Raw genomic sequence first — 17829 nt, forward strand, 5'->3', positions numbered from 1 at the left:
AATATTAAGTGGACTAAAGAGTTGAAGGTAAAGATTGTCTAGATTAAAAAGCAAGATCCAACTAAACACTACTTATAAGGTATGCACTTTAAATTAAAAAAACACAGGTTGAAAGTATAAGGATGAAAAAACACATAAACACACTAAGAAAAGTGGTGTGGTTATACTAATATCAGATTAAGTCGACCTTAAGAAATATTACTACAGATAAGCAGTGTCATATCATGATGCTTAAAAGGCCAATTCATCAACAAAAATGTAACAACTCCAAATCTGTATACTCTTAGTAAAAAAGCTACAAAATGTAAGACAAAAATAACAACTAAGAGGAGAAACAGACACCACCACCATAGTTAGAAATTTTAACAACTCTCTCTCAGTAATTCTAGAACAAATAGACAAAAAGTCAATAAGGAAATGGAGGACTTGGGCAACACTATCAATTTGTCCTAATAGACATTTATAGGTTACTTCATGTAACAATTGCAGAATACATATATATATATATTTTTTTTTTTTTAATTTTTTAAACGTTTGTTTATTTGTGTGTGAGAGAGAGATAGCAACGGGAGGGGCAAAAAGAGAGGGAGACCCAGAATCCAAAGCAGGCTCCAGGCTCTGAGCTGTCAGCACAGAGCATGATGCAGGGCTCAAACCCATGAACCGTGAAGTTACGACCTGAGTCAAAGTCAGACACTTAACCGACTGAGCCACCCAGGCACCCCATTTTTTTTTTAAGTGTAGTAGTATAGGCAGGTTATAGATTAGCAGGAAGAGACCACATATAGGCACACATACAACTCACTGCTTCCTCATTTAGTTAGCCAAGGAAACAAAACAGATGCCAAGTCGCTATACCAAGTGGAACCAGATGCAGTGTATCTTTGCCGGCTTTCTCCACGGCTCTTGATTCCTTATGGAGTGTGCAAGTGCTGCTGACATCCTTCACCCCATCAGTGAATGTTCCAGGGCTGATAAGGAAGCCAGTCTCTCTCACTATTACACTTTTATATTCAGACTTATGTCATCAGCATCTTTCTAAGGAACTGACACTTAAGACTGTATGAGCTTACATTTAAGGGACTATGAAAAGTTGGAACACCTGCATGTCAAAGAGTGAACCAAACTGGTCGGCAGGAAGGGTATATTCCTCATTTGGGGCAAGGATGCAGACCTCGGGCCCAGGTGGCTCTGAACGGTACCTCTGCCTCCAGCTTCACTGGTTCTCCACAAAGATCAGAGGAGACTGGGGGAGAATAGATTCTTTTTTTGTAAAAGTTATTTCGGTTCATAAATTTTTAAAAGGCAAGATAAAAAGGGATTTTTTTTCACTTGATTACAATGATTAGTTCTTAAAGAAATGTAAAAGGATTAGATGTGTTTTTAGTTCCATGGCTCTGATTAATCCTAGAACTGCCCTGCACCGCAGTTATGCTATACAGGACTTAAAATAATCTTCTGGGGCAATAACCAAGGTAAATATTTAATAGAATTACAAATAAGGTTGGGGAGCCTCACCTTCCTCAAGTAAATGCACTTAACTGAAATATTGAAAGATTGCTTCATCTAACAAAGAATTGCATCTACTTCGAGGAGCATCATGATCCCCAGACTCTAAGAGCTCACATTCTAGTAAAAGGAAACAACGCCACTGCTCAAAATCAAGTGAAAGGTCAGTAAAAGTGCAAAACCATAATCCTTGGGAGATTCAGAGACTGAAGACAGCCGCAACCCATCAGAGTTGCTGGATCAATGGAACTCAAGTGACAAATGTGGCTGCTGTGTGCAATACTGCAGGCCCAGGGTGTCACGTACAGAGCAGTGAAAGATAACTCTGCAACAGCCTGTGGATCCCGGCATTGGTGGGTGATTACTCACAGCTTTGTGCAGAGGCCTGTGATTGGAGCATCAGTCTGTTATTGAGGTGTCCTCAACCTGCCACCAGCGACTCCTCCGCTTCTTCCAATCCCTTGGGGCAAACCACAAGGCTGTCTTCCCTGCATGAGTGTCTGATTCTGTTCCTCTTCTTTAAGAGGCTTTCCGTCACACCATGTGAGGTTGTAAAATCTTATTGTTTTTTCTTGAGGGAAAGCTATTAATTGTGGGGAAATGTCCAGCTAATAATAATAATAATATCCATTATACCGGCTAAACGACAGAGTGGCATCTTACATGGCTGGGACATTTCCTCTTATTTTATGTTAAGTTTAAAAAGAAAACATTCCTAAATTACGCTTTCAAGGAAGCATTTCCTCTTGCTGAAATAAATGGTTAGTGGCAACGCTGTTATCTGGCTGTGTTGCTGAGAAAAGCAGATTCTGCAAGTGAGGGTTAAAGGATCTCTTCAATCTGTCCCCTGTGGACACTGCCTGAGTCACATTCTCATTATCATTTGCCTGAATTAAGAGCCTCTTAAATGGTCTTCCTGTCTCGACCAGGGCAGAGGCAAATTTGTGTTTCGTTTTTGTTTTTGGTGACACAGCCTGCTCTGGCAATATGGCAAAGCCTACAGCCCCATTCTCAAAATGAAAATTTTAAATGCACAATAGAAAATACATGGAATTGCAAAGGCAACAGGTTTTATACAAATAAAATTATCAGAATATGAAAAACATAGGCGGTCTAGTAATATGCTTCTTCATTAACTTCGAAGAGTGGGAATATTTTCCAAATGTCCCTTACACTTGCCCTCACATCTCCTACTGGCAAGACTGCGAGTTCTTTCAAAATCTATTCTACCTCTTCTGGGTAAAAGAAGCTGCCCAGCCAGAGACTCCACTTCCTGTTTTCCGTTGCAGCCAGGTATGGCAATGTGACTGTGCTCTCACCAATATAAAATTCAATGGAATAGGAGCAGAAGAAATGACACAACATCTAGGTTTGGGCCTTAAGACATTAGGTGTGAGTTTTCTTCTCTTTCACCTTCCTTTCAAGTTAGAACTCCGACATTCAAATGCTCTAGAAGATGGTAGAGCAACAGAGGAAAAAAAACATGGGCCCCTGGCAGTTCCCCCAGAGCTGTTCTCCTTGCCCGCCCCCCCCCCCCCAGCTTAGGTGGGCCACACTAATAAGACAAATATATTTCTGTTTTCTTTAAGCCACTAGATTTTGGGATTTCTAATATACACAGCAGCTTCTTCTTTAACCTAACAGATCCACAGTCCCATTCTTTTTTTTTTTTTTTTAATTTTTTTTTTCAACGTTTATTTATTTTTGGGACAGAGAGAGACAGAGCATGAACGGGGGAGGGGCAGAGAGAGAGGGAGACACAGAATCGGAAACAGGCTCCAGGCTCCGAGCCGTCAGCCCAGAGCCCGACGCGGGGCTCGAACTCACAGACCGCGAGATCGTGACCTGGCTGAAGTCGGCCGCTTAACCGACTGCGCCACCCAGGCGCCCCAGATCCACAGTCCCATTCTTAAACTAAACCATGACTAGTTGTGAATCATTTGGGTAGAACAGATATGAGGGAGTTAATGACACTAGACCCCAAGGGACTATGTCTTCTATGTAGAATATACACAGGGAGCCATAGAGACATTTACCTTATGGGAATTCAACTATATAGTTTTTGTTCGATTTTTAGATGTTTATTTATTTGGAGAGAGAGAGAGAGAGTATGAGCAGGGGAGGGGCAGAGAGAGGGAGAGAGAGAAAGAATCCCAAGCAGGCTCCACACTGTCAAGTGTAGAGCCCAGCATGGACTCGATCTCACAAACCATGAAATCATGACTTGAACCGAAATCAAAGGTCAGACACTTAACTGATTGAGCCACCTCAGGTGCCCCTCAACTATATGTTTTTAGAAAAAAAAAGAAAGAACTATTTAAATAGTGATGGTAATTCAGCCACTGTACTCAAAGAGCATAACATGAGATGGCAGTCATGCGTCTGTTATTCCTTCCATCTCAATTTCCTAGTTGCTGCTTCCAGTGTGAAACTTTGGTCTCATCAAGTGTGTTTCTAGTGTTTAAACCTACAATATGCATTCTTCATACAACATGGACCTTAAATGCAAAAGAACTACTTTATCTGTCCTGTATGGAAGATAACACATATGTTCTAACATTAAGGGGATCTTCTAGAAGGGATCTGACTCTAAGCAATTTTCATCTTTTTTTTTTTTTAAGTTTATTTTTGCAGAGAGAGAGAGAGAGAGAGAGCGCGCATGAGGGGGGTAGGGGCAGAGAGAGAGGGAGACACAGAATCTGAAACAGGCTCTAGGCTCCAAGCTGTCAGCACAGAGCCCGATGCAGGGCTCGAACTCACGGACAGCGAGATCATGACCTGAGCCATGACTTTCATCTTAAGTGCTGACTTTAAAATTTAATCCACGAATAAGATTTAAGTCTACATATTAGTCTCAAAGTGATAGGATCTACGGCTTGGAGGAGCCTTACATGTCCATCTAGCCCCAACTACCCATATGATAGAGTCTCCTATGCAAATAAATGTTTGTAGACACTGCTGACCAATTGAGGAGCTCTTCCCATGATTAAAAAAAATTTTTTTTTAATGTTTATTTGTTTTGGGAGAGGGAGAGACAGGGCACAAATGGGAAGGGCAGAGAGAGGGAGACACAGAATCCAAAGCAGGCTTGAGGCCTGAAGCTGTCAGCACAGAGCTCGACACAGGGCTCAAACCCATGAACTGTGAGATCATAACCTGAGCCAAAGTTGGTTGCTCAACCAAGACACCAGGAGCCCCCCCCCTCCCGCCCCATGATTCTACTCTAGCATTTCCCCCACCCTTCTATGCCTATGCACACACTTTCCCTGGTAGTTCCCTTGTTTACCTGGGAAGTTCCCTTGTTTACCCTTCAAGAATCAGGTCAGGAGCACTTGGGTGGCTCAGTCGGTTGAGCGTCTGACTTCAGCTCAGGTCATGATCTCACAGCTTGGGAGTTCGAGCCCCGCATCAGGCTCTGTGCTGACAGCTCAGAGCCTGGAGCCTGCTTCAGATTCTGTGTCTCCCTCTCTCTGCCCCTTGCCTGCTCACACTCTGTCTCTGTCTCTCAAAAGTAAATAAACATTAAAAAAAAAAAATCACGTCAAAGATCACACCTTCTGTGAATACTCAGGCAGTTTTACGTGCTTCTTCCTTTCTCCCATTGCAACTCTTTTGGTTCATGTATTATAGCACTTACTACAATGTTCTCTTTGCCTAATTCTCCCATTTCCTTGAAGGAGGAGATAGGTGATTTGACTGTATGTCAGGCTTTGAGACAATATTTAGCACCCTGTAAGCAATCCCTATATATTTTTAAATGTTGAATTATGACAGTACATGCCAAATTCATTTTTGGTTGCTAGATTAACTTGTTTGAGCTTCAAAAGAGGGTTCTGAAAGACCCCAAAGAATCACCAGAGTCCTTTCTTTCATTCTTGGTAGGTTCCATCTTCTGTTATTTAACTTTGACTTGAATAAAGAAAGCAATAGGACATGCTTTTCATTTTTACTAACAGTTTAAATCATTTCTACATTTCAAAACTGGCCTCATAAATTGTTGGTAACACTAATATATAGTATAAACTCTATAAAGGGGAATTTGACAACATCTAACAAGTCTACATTTACATTTATACTTTAACCAGCAATCCTAGTTCTAAGCCTACATGCTGAAGATACACCTCCAATGATACAAGAAACCATATACATATACAAGGTTATTCATTGTAGCACTATATATAATAGCAAAATATTGAAAGCAATCTAAGTGCCCATCCATAGGATAAATTGAAGAACATAGTGGATTACTCTATAGCTGTATAAAAGAAAAAATATCTCTAAGAACTGATATCCTGATTTTCAGTATATATTGTTAAGTGAAAGAGAAAAAAAGGGCAAGATATGCTACCTTTTGTGTAAGAAGGGAGTTATAAGAAAAAAGATGTATGTATGTACGTATGTGGGTAGGTGTATGTGTATATTTGCTTACTATTAAAATACAGAAGAGATAAACCATAAACTAATAAAAATAGTTACTGACCTATTGGAGTGAAGTAGGTATGGGATAGAAAAGATAGGGAAAGGAGTGAGATTTTTCTAAGTGTACCTTGTTAAATTGTTTTGACTTCTAAACCATGTAAATGTTTTACATTCAAAAAATTAAATCTGCAAAGACAGGAAGTAGGGAGACCCTTACACAGTATGCCAACAGAAACAAATGAACTCAATGGTCTGAAATTGATGATACAACAAAAAGGAAATGATATACGAAGTAAGTTTTTAACAGTGTTCTGATTGTACACCTAAAGGAGATGTGTTCCAAGTACAAAAATACCTATAAAGATCTCAAAGTTTATTTTGTGATTTTGATGTTAGTTATAATATTGGTGTAGTAATTTCAAAATTATTTTGTGTTCATAGAAAAACACAGCAAATATGTAATTCTACCGATGCTTTGGGGAATTAGGTTTCTCCATGGGAGAAGGAAAGCACAGATATGGAATGGGGGAATAAGAGAAAGAATCTTGAGGTATTAGATTAAACTGGAGGTTTTATGAATTCATTACACACACACACACACACACACACACACACACACACACATTTTCTGGCTGTGTATACTGAAAGGCATAGATGTAGTGACATCTCAATAACAATGAACACACCTAACATCCAGCTCTTGATTTCTACATCCCATTCTTCACTAAAAGGAACCATGGCTCTTTGAAGAAATGGCTGAATCAAGAGATAATATATCTTGCTATGCCAGAAAACAAGGCAATGGTAAAAAACTGTTGGGAACGTGTCAAAAGAACACTGGTCAAATTTGGGACAATTTAAACCTCAAAAATATTACCAATGGCAGTGGATTAAAACATTATTGTGTTCAAGCTGCTGTAACAAAAAGCTACAAAGTAGATAGCTTATAAATAATAGGAATTTATTTCTCACAGTTCTGGAAGCTAGAAATCCACGATCAAGGCATCAGAATGGTTGAGTTTTGGTAAAGGCCCTCTTCCTGGTTTGTAGTCAATGCCTTCTTTATTCTCATGTGGTGGAAGGAATATTTCTGTAGCCCCTTTTCTCAGGCACTAATCCCATTCATGAGGGCTACACCTTTAAGCACCCAAAGACCCCAACCCCTAATACCATCATCTTTAGGTGTTAGGACTTCAACATATGAATTTTGAAACACATTAAGAACATAGTACACAATAAATAAAAAAAGAAAACATGAGCCTGTAGTGATACTAAAAAGGGTGGGAGTGGCAGAAGAAAAGCTACATTACAGAAGAATCCAGCTAATGAATGTAGAAGGAATGACAGAAGCATCATCATTTTGCAACCACTAATTTAGTAATAAATTCAGGCAAGGATCAGTGGTTAATGCTAAAACCACTTGATGAAAAGGCTGCTGGGTGTCTGAACAAGACATTACAAAGTTTCAAATCATTACTCTACGGATTGTTTATTGATTACAAATGGAAAAATGTACCTTTACCACCATCTTTTTTTTAATCCTTTTTTTTTTTTGCTTGAGAGAGAGCAAGGCTGCAACTGAGTGAGGGGTAAAGACAGAAAAAATCCCAGGAGGGGCAGAAGAGAGAGAGAGAAGCGGGGCTGGCCCAAAAGGGGACTCATGCTCACCCGAAGCAGGGCTCGAGCTCATCTGATGTGGGACTTGAATTCATGAACCGAGATCATGACCTGAGCCAAAGTCAGATGCTTAATGACTAAGCCACCCGGGCACTCTACCTTTACCACCATCTTAAACACAGATCAAACATAACCTCATCAATAAAGGGGCAGACTGACTTTATGTGCCTTCAGATATGCACGTAAGATATAACCACCTATGAAGCACTTATGCCCAAAATGATTAACTTGCGTCTAATCATGATGGAAAAGAATCAGATAAATCTAAATTGTAGACTATTCTACAAAATAATTGGCCTGGACACTTCAAAAATATCTGTGTCATAAAAGTGAAAAAATGGGGAGGAACTGACTTGATTAACAGACTAAAGAAATAGGACAACAACAACAACAAGAAATAGGACAACAAAATGTAAAGGATGACCGACCCTTGATTGGATCTTGGATTGGCAAGGAAAGCCAACTATAAAAGACATTATTTAATTAGAACAATTGTTACAGTTTGACTATGGAGTTGATATTACTTAATATTTTATCAATGCTGAGTTTTTTTTGAGTATAATACTGTGATTATGTATGGCAGAATGGCTTTGTTTTAGTAGATACATTCTGCAGTACTTAGGGCTCATGTGAACTATCAAGTGTCACAATGTCAGTAACTTACTTTCAAATAATTCAGCAAAAATAATTATTGAAGTGGGGGTGGGGTGCCTGGGTGACTCAGTCGGTTAAGCGTCCCACTCATGATTTTGGTTCAGGTCAGGATCTCAGGAAATCGAGCGCTGCGCTGGCTCAGCATGGAGTGCAGAGCCTACTTGGGACTCTCTCTCTATCCCTCCCCTGCTCATGCTCTCTCTCTCCAAATAAATAAACTTAAAAAAATTAGTGAAAGAGAGAGAAAGGGAGAGGGGTAGTATGTGTGCCATATAAAGACAAAGTCAATGTGGCAGAGTGTTAACTGGTGAATATAGGCTGATGGTATACAAGTGCTTGTTCTTTTTTTTTTTTTTTTTCCAGTTTGTTTTGTTGGTTTGAAATTTTTCAAAATTTAAAAAAATGAGAAGAGGTTCAACATAGAAGCAGCTCAACACAGGCTTTATGTTGTCAACCAGGTTTGGAAGGTGAGTGGGAAAACAAAAGCAAAAGCAAACAAACGCAAAAGCAGAAAGGCTTAGGGACCTCAGCTCATCTACCTTTCCTTAGGTAGCACTGACCTGGGCACGAGAACCTCCAGTCTGGCCAAATCTCTGAGAACTAAGTTCTACTTTATATCTATTGCCTGTATTATATATAAAAATAAAACTGCAAAACCAACAAAAGTTATAAAGGATATTTTTGAGACTTTAGGGAAATTTGAAGATAGAATGTATATTAGATAATATTACTGTACCAAAGATAATAATCTTATTTGTGATAATGATATTGTAGCTATGTAAGAAAATGTTCATGTTCTTAGGAAGGCAATGCTGAAATACAGTATCTGACGTTTAGTCTCAAGTGATTCAGGGGAGGGAAGGGAGGTGTCTGTGTGTTTAGAGAAAAAAATACATGGTAAATGTTAATAACTTGAGGATTTAGATTAAGGGTGTAGGGGAATATATTGTGCCATTCATATGGCTGTTGTGTAGGACATTTTTCAAAATTGAAAGTTGGGGTAAAGTTTCCCCATTTACTTTAGTTCTCCCTGGGTGGCTTCTACCTGGTTTGGCTTTCTTTTTTCAGTTTATTTATTTGAGAGAGACAGAGAGAGCACGAGCAAGGGAGGGGCAGAGAGGGAGAATCCCAAACAGGCTCCGTGCTGCCAGTGCAGAGCCTGATGGCGGCTTGAACCCATGATGACCCGAGCTGAATTTGGATGCTTAACTGACGAAGCCACCCAGGCATTCCCCCCAAAATGTTTAATGATATCCATAATGACAGATTCAATGCAGCAAACATTTATTGAGATCCCACTTTACAGGTCCTGTGCTAAAATGCATAGTTCTTGCCATTTGGGAGTTCACCATTTAATGAGGGAAACAGATAAATACACACTCATTATAATACAGGTGGACTGCACTAAGTGCTACAATATAGAGGCACAAAGTATTGCAGAAATACTGAGAAGAGAGTTAGCAGCTTATTCTCACAAGGATTATCATAGAGGAGATACTACAAAGGCTAAGAATTAAAGAATATATAAAATTTCAGCAGGTATAAAGGAAAGCAGGTCATTCCAAGTAAAGGAAATGGTTTTAGCAAAGGTACTGAGGAATAAAAGATCATGGTAAGTTTGTAAGGGGATAAGCATTTGGTATGGAATAACTAAGTCTTCAGATATGTGTTATGAAATATAGGAGATGCAAGTGAAAGGAAACTTTGGAATTGTATTGTTAAAAAAAAAAAATCAGGTATCTGCCATGTGAAAGTCGCCGTGGTAGAGGCTTTACCAAGATGAACATATTTGTATTCAAAGCAACCCCATGAAGTATATTATTTTCCAGGTCCCACCCGGTAAGAGATTCTGATTCAGTAGGTGGGGAGAATGAGGGAGAGAAAGAATATGCATTTTAAACAAGTACTCTAGGTGACTGTAATGGAAGAGAACCATGAATGACACTGAGAAATACTGATTCAGACTGATTCAGAGAAAAGAATGAATTTGCATGAAGGCAAGTTGCATACATTTAAAAAATGTATTCTTTCCAACCCATGCCATACTCTTACATCAACCTATGATAAACAGACATTATTCTCTTTTTATAGGTGATTAAATTGAGGCACAAAGAGGCTAAATAACTTGTTTAAGGTTACCCACCTAAAATGTGACAGTGCCCAGACCCATGAATCTAAATGTCTGCTACATCTCTATCTAGATGCCCTAACAAAAGTTTAGGTTCAGAGGCACCTGGGTGGCTCAGTCGGTTAAGCGTCTGACTTCAGTTCAGGTCATGATCTCACAGTTTGTGGGTTCGAGCCCTGTGTCAGGCTCTGTGCTGACAGCTCAGGGCCTGGAGCCTGCTTCGGATTCTGTGTCTCCCTCTCTCTCTCTCACTCTCTGCCCCTCCCCCACTTGCTCACACGCTCTCTCTCTCTCTCAAAAATAAACATTAAAAAAAAAACAAGACTTGTGAACTTAAACCATACACAAAGTTATTTAAAAAAAAAGTTCAACATACCCCAAAAGAATTAATCATTTTCTCTACCCAGCCTTTGCCCCAAACACAAACATATCTGTTCCTACTCCGATATACCCAATCTCAGTGAACAGCACCACCGTGTACCCATTTATCCATCCTAGAATTCTCCCTCACCTGCTCAACCTAGTAAGTTTCCTTATCCTGTCAATCTCACCTTCTTAATGGTTTTCAATAGTCTCCTTTCCACCCACACTACTACTGATTTAACAATAACAGCTTCATTTATTGAGTGCCTACACCACGTCTAGCACAGTATGTTCATCTTTAGACCAACTCTGTGAGGTAGGTAATGTTAACTGTCTCCATTATATCGATGAGGACTCCATGGCTTTGATTCTGTGCTTTTAGCTCTATACAGATGAGTTCTAGATGAACACCTCAGCTTTTCCTCTTACCTTTCCTAGTTCTTATCCCTCCAACTAGTTCTAGAACACCTCCTCTTGCTTATCCTAAAAACTAAACTTATGGCAACTTATCATCAATGGCACCTCCTCAGTTTTGCAATTTGTATTTTCCAGTTTTGTAGTTTTTAACCTTAAAGTTTAAGAGGAATCATGATATATGAGGAAGGAATGGGAAATAAAGTTAGAATGTGACCTGGGTTTACTATTTGATTTCACATTTTTTTGCTCTGTGTCTATGTAAGTTATATAATTTCTGCGTCCTTAAGTTTCCTTAAACAAAGGATAACATTCATAGTAATATTAATGCATACAGTCTTATATAAGGAAGGTACAATGTGCTAAATCCATTGTTGAGGGGGAAAAAAACCTCTCCAATGTGGGGCATAAATTAGTACTCCAATATATCTTATGCCCATAATCTGGATAATCTTTCAGACACATCAATCTCCTGCATAAATATCTCAAATGGCTATGCCTCATCCATTAAATAAAATGTAAACCTAGCTCTGCAGACATTCTGTCAACCATACCACTGCCTACTCTTACATCTCTCTAGCTTTACTCTATGAAATAATCCAATGGAGTCATTTGGTTCACAAGTATTATGTCTTCTTATTCCTCAGCCTTCTCTCATTCTGCCCCTTCTATATCTCAATGCCCTCCCATTCCTTTAACCAATCCAGATATAGTCCTTTCTTTAAGATCAAAGTTGGTAGCTAATAAGCAACTAGGTGTTTGGATCAAAAAAAAAAATGAGTGCATGTGGTTCAAAACCAAGGCATGAACAGAGAGCATGTGTTGGGGTTCTCTTTTTCTGTGGAGCCCAGTTATGTAGGTGTGACTATCTATACAGATTATATAGGTGTGATTGTTTACAATGTGACAAACTATAAAAATTGAGAAGTTTCCTTAAACAAAATGCCTACAAATGCTGAATAAAAATAAACATCCCTTGAAATGCTTAGCAGAGCTTATAGATGAAAGGGAAATTCCCAAAGGGCACAAGTGAAGAAACAGCTGAAAATCAGAATGGTATACCGATAACTGAAGTAACGCTGGGGCATCTCCCATTCTTATTGTCTTTTATGAAACACTTTGAGATTAGGAGATAAGACTTGAGCAAGATATGACATTGGAACAGTGACACCCCTACTAAATATGCTAAGTGCCCTTATTAAACCCATCTTCAGTAAAAGGATTGACCAAAAAAATCTACCCACTGGAATAGGGAAAAGCAGGGGCTCTGTGTGTGGGGAAAATGTGTCCCTTGAGAATTTATAATCCCACACTTACCTACACATCACTTTGGGGTTCAATGTACAATATCAGCCTGATCTGGGAAGACCTCAGTCAGGAAATTGACTAAAAGTAGTCCCAGATTGAGAGTAATGTAGGATGCCAAGAAGAAACAAATATCAATCTTTGACAGGACAAATGTCAAGAAGGACATAGACCATTCAGGATTCCCACAGATAAAAAGTTACTGTCAAACTAGAATACCAAGAAGCATTAGGATTAATAAACGAGGGCCTTTTCAGACAAACAAAAACTGAGTTCATTAACAGATCCTCACTAAAGGAACTTGCCAAGAATATCTATAGAAAGAAAGAAAGAAAAAAAGAAAGAAAGAAAGAAAGAAAGATCCACAAAGATCCAAATTGCGAGAAGGAAGGATAGGCAAGGAAACTGGTATACGTGTGGGTAAATATAAGCAAACATTGATTGTAATGATTAAAAAACAAAATATCTGAATGCAATAAATAATGTAATAAGAAAATACCTACTCTTAAAGGAACTAAATTATTGGATAACAATGTGTAAGATGGAAGGGAAGTGATGAAGCAAGGATACTTTACTGAAGTAGAGATAAAAATTAATTTTAGACTTGTTTAGATTTTATTAGGATGAACTACATGAAATTCCTAATATTCAACTCTTTATCTATAAAATATTATCAATCTCATATGGTTCAACCTAATATATTACAATATTAAAGATAACCATTAAGCACATGGAAATAAAATGTACAGCTACCAAAAAAGGGAGACACAAAAGCAGAATAAAACCTCAATACAAAAAAAAAAAAAAAGGTGGACAACAGATGATACCATTAATATAAAAATTTGAACATGAACAACAATACAAATTATGGGTTGTGGATACAGATAGATATTTGAAAAGTGTAAAGGAAATACTTTGATATGGGTGGAGGGAAAGGGATCATACTCTATTTCTAAGATTTTTTTGAATTGGAATGGTAATTTAATTTACCCATTTAATTAAATGGATAATATGGGTAATAATTTGCAATGAATTAAACTTATTATGTTTAATAATGCAGTTTTTAAAGCCATAAAAATTTTTTTATTTTTTAAAAAGTTTGTTTGTTTATTTAGAGAATGCAAACAGGGGAGGAGCAGGGAGGGAGAGAAAGAATCCTAAGCAGACTCTGCACCATCAGCACTGAGCCCGATGCAGCGCTCAATCTGACAAGTTGTGAGATCATGACCTGAACTGAAACCAAGAGTCAGATGCTTAACCGACTGAACCAACCAGGTGCCCCCATAAAATTTTTTTAAAAGCCATAAAGTTCAAAAGACAAAGAAAAAAAAAGCCCCAATATGTAGTGTTTTCCAATTTCTGTGGTGTAAACACTCCCACCATGTTTGACTTTAAGATACCAATGTGACATCACTCAATGCAGAGTTAGTAAGAGATATACAGTAGCATATATAACATAGTATTTTTACCATACAGATAACAACAGATGTAAATAACTTCAAGAGCAAAGAATGTAGTAAAATAATTAGGAATTAATGAATTTTAAATATGTATTACCTATGTTTTAACCTTATTTAAGTTTATATAATTTAGTTTTTAATAATGGCTGTGTCTAAAAACTGGCTTGCACGGGCACCTGGGTGGCTCAGCTGGTTAAGCGTCCAACTAACTCTTGGTTTTGGCTCAGGTCATGATCTCGCAGTTTGTGAGATTGAGCTCCATATTGGGCTCTATGCTGACAGTGCAGAGCCTGCTTGGGATTCTCTCTCTCCTCTCTCTCTCTGGCCTCCCGTTCTCTCTCTCTCTCAAAATAAGTAAATAAACTTAAAAAAAAAAAGCTGGCTTACAAAATTCCTGAAAATTTAACAATCAATTCTCACAAGCCAGTGAAAGCCACGTCCAGCACACCACTGCACAAGTATGAATCCAAAGTAGTTACTTCTGAGTGACATCCGTGAAAGTGTTGTGAAGAACCTCTGAAAATCCTCTTCTTCATAAAAGCAATGAGACTACTGGCAAAAGTGTAAACATAAACTTACTCTGTTCTCTGGAAGTTAACAAAGGTCTCCAAAAATTCAGGATGTGTTTATTTAAAAAAACAGTTGAAAAGTCAGCTTTGTGCAATTTTAACTTGCCCTATTCCAATTTTCTCCTTCCCTAGTTCTCTGGTAGCCTTGAAAAGCAACAACCCACAATCACAGTGAAAACTACCAGCCTGGAAGTCACAAGATGGAATAATAGAATAAAACTCCTTCAAATCTCCTCTCCTAAAAAACTGTTATTATTTGACCCGTCTGATGGTTCTCTGGAAAACCCAATTCATAGGTTGTCTTTATTTGATCTGACTTGGAGTTTGCCAGTATAAACCTCTTTTTCCCCTCAAAGAAGTTTGTCCAAAACTGTCAGAGATAAATGTTTAACAATGCAGCTGCCTGATGCATTAGATAGCAGGGCAAACAAGGTTAACCAAAAAACTCAAAAGGGAAAACTGGGAAATGAGATCTCCATAGAGGGCTCTGAAAAACTCTGATATGAACCTTGGTATTGAAATGGTGATACACATGTCCAGGTTGTGCAAATGCTCAGGAATGACATGAGAAGGCCCTACACGCACCACTCTGGCTAATCTTGAGACTCAGCATAAGCAAGAAATAGGCAGAATTTTATTTTATTTATTTTATTTAATTTATTTTATTTTTTATTTTTTTAATGTTTATTTACTTTAGAGAGAGATGGAGCATGAATGGGAGAGGGGCAGAAAGAGAGGGGGACACAGAATCCAAAGCAGGCTCCAGGCTCTGAGCTGTCAGCACAGAGCCCGATGTGGGGCTCGAACTCATGGACCGCAAGATCATGACCTGAGCCGAAGTCGGACGCTCAACCAACTGAGCCACCCAGGCACCCCTAAATAGGCATAATTTTAAACTGCCTGGCTGAGTGTTGACTACATACCGCAAACTGCAAACAGAGCCCCTCAGCAAACACTGGAATACCTACTGGTTCCAGGCATATAAGGAAATCTCTGTCAAATCATTATCTCAGGAAACTATATTCAAAGAACTAAAGGAAAGTATAAGGACAATACCTTAAAAATTAGAGAATATCAATAAAGAGATAGAAATTATTTTTTAAGGACAAAATAGAAATGGTGGAGTTGAAAAGTATAATAACTGAAGTGAAAATTTCACTAAAAAGGCTCAACAGAAGGTAAGAGTCAGCAAAAGTGAAAAATACATTAATTTAGATTATCCAATGTGAGAAAAAAGGGAATAGAATGAAGAAAATGAACAAAGCCTCAGACATCTGAGGGACTACCATCTAAAATACCAATATACTCATAATGGATATCAAAGGAGAGGAGAGACAGAATGGGCAGAAGGGATATTTGAAGAATGACTGAAAATCCTCCCAATTTGACAAAAACAACAATGCACATATCCAAAAAGCTCAATATATTCCACATAAGATAAATTCAAAGTGATCCACATGTAGACACATCACAGTGAAACTGTCAAAAACAAAAGACAAAGAATTTTGAAAGCAGCAAGAGAGGAATGACCTGTCAAGTCCAAGGAAGAACTTTTAACAGTTGGGTTTCCCATTAGTAAACAATGAAGCCAAAAAAGTGGGATGACATATACAAAGGGCCAAAAGAAAAAGACTTAAACAAAATTTTTTTTAATGTTTATTTATTTTTGAGAGAGAGAGAGCATGAGCAGGAAATGGCCAGAGAGAAAGAGAGCGAGAGAGAGAGAGAGAGAGAGAGAGAGAGAGAGAGGGAGGGAGGGAGAGGGAGAGGGAGACACAGAATCTGAGCAGGCTCCAGGCTCTGCACTGTCAGCATAGAGCCTGACGTGGAGCTCAAACTCATGAACCATGAGATCATGACCTGAGCCCAAGTTGGACACCTAACTGACTGAGCCACACAGGCACCCCAAGAAAAAGACTATTAATCAAGAATTATGTATCAAGCAAAATTATCCTTTAAAACTGAAGGATCAACTTTCATAATTACAGTATGAGGAGCTCCATAACCTCCTCCAAAATGAAAATTATTGAAGGAAACAAAAACTAGGGGCGCCTGGGTGGCTCAGTCGGTTAAACGTCCGACTTCAGCTCAGGTCACAATCTCGCGGTCCGTGAGTTCGAGCCCCACGTCGGGCTCTGGGCTGATGGCTCAGAGCCTGGTGCCTGCTTCCGATTCTGTGTCTCCCTCTCTCTCTGCCCCTCCCCCATTCATGCTCTGTCTCTCTCTGTCTCAAAAATAAATAAAACGTTAAAAAAAATTAAGAAAAAAAAGGAAACAAAAACTAAAACACACACACACACACACACACACACACACACAAACAAAAGACAAATTTTAACGCCCCCCCCCCCCAAAAAAAAAAATTGGAAAAAAGAATACCACTCAAAGCCTTTGGAAATGATTCTAAGAGCAAACAGCAAATGAAGAAACATCTTTTGAGGTGCCTGTTTGGCTCGGTCAGTTAAGCATCCAACTTCAGCTCAGGTTATGATCTCGCCGTTTGTGGGCTCGAGTCCCACACTGGGCTCTTTACTGTCAGCACGGAGCCTGCATGGGATCTTGTCTCGTGTTCTCTCTCTGCCCCTCCCCCACTCGCTCGCTCTCTCTAAATAAACTCAAAAAAACAGAAAAATAAAAGAAACATCTCTTCAGGAAATTCTATAAATATTTGGTAGGCAAGGTGAATATCTATGGTTTCTCAGGAAGACTGCTGCCTGCTTCTCCACTCCCAGCCAGTGAGGTGGATACTCCACTGGATTGCATCAACCTACAACACAGAGCTGTTTCCCCTTTCAGCTACCAGCTGGAAGGCTTTGTTCCTGGGAGGAACAGGACTTAAGTATTTCTCATCCTGCTCCCAGCTGTCTGTTGCCGAGAAGTCCTAAGTGAATGTGGTTGAGAGGTAGGGGCTCCCTTCTTTCACCCAACCTCTACCTTGGGAGACTCTACCTGGGTATGGCACAGTGAGAATCCTGTAGGAAGTACAATACAAGGAAAATGCAAGTTCAAACCAGGAGATAATGTTTCACACCCACCCAGATGATACAATAAAAACAACAACAAAACAGGAGAGATTTAGAAAAATTGGAACCTTCATAATTCCTAAAATCTTTGTAAAACAATTTGGCAGTTCCTCAAAAAATTAAACATAGAGTTGTCACATGACCCAGCATTTCCAATCTTAGGTATATACCTAAGAGAACTGAATGATTTTGTTCACATGAAAAGTCTAGAATAAGCACATCTATAGTAACAGAAAGTAGATTACGGGCTCCTGGCTGGCTTAGTCAGTAGAGCATGTGACTCTTGATCTTGGGGTCATGAGTTTGAG

At 38.9% G+C, this 17829-nt stretch overlaps 1 protein-coding gene across 2 annotated transcripts in view; it reads right to left on the reverse strand.

The window, feature by feature from the left end:
- AAMDC (adipogenesis associated Mth938 domain containing) overlaps positions 1-17829 on the reverse strand; it is a 30614-nt gene that overhangs the window by 4758 nt on the left and 8027 nt on the right. The gene's annotated exons all lie outside the window — the stretch shown is intronic.

This window comes from Prionailurus viverrinus, chromosome D1 (genome assembly GCF_022837055.1).
Source record: "Prionailurus viverrinus isolate Anna chromosome D1, UM_Priviv_1.0, whole genome shotgun sequence".
NCBI lineage: Eukaryota > Metazoa > Chordata > Mammalia > Carnivora > Felidae > Prionailurus > Prionailurus viverrinus.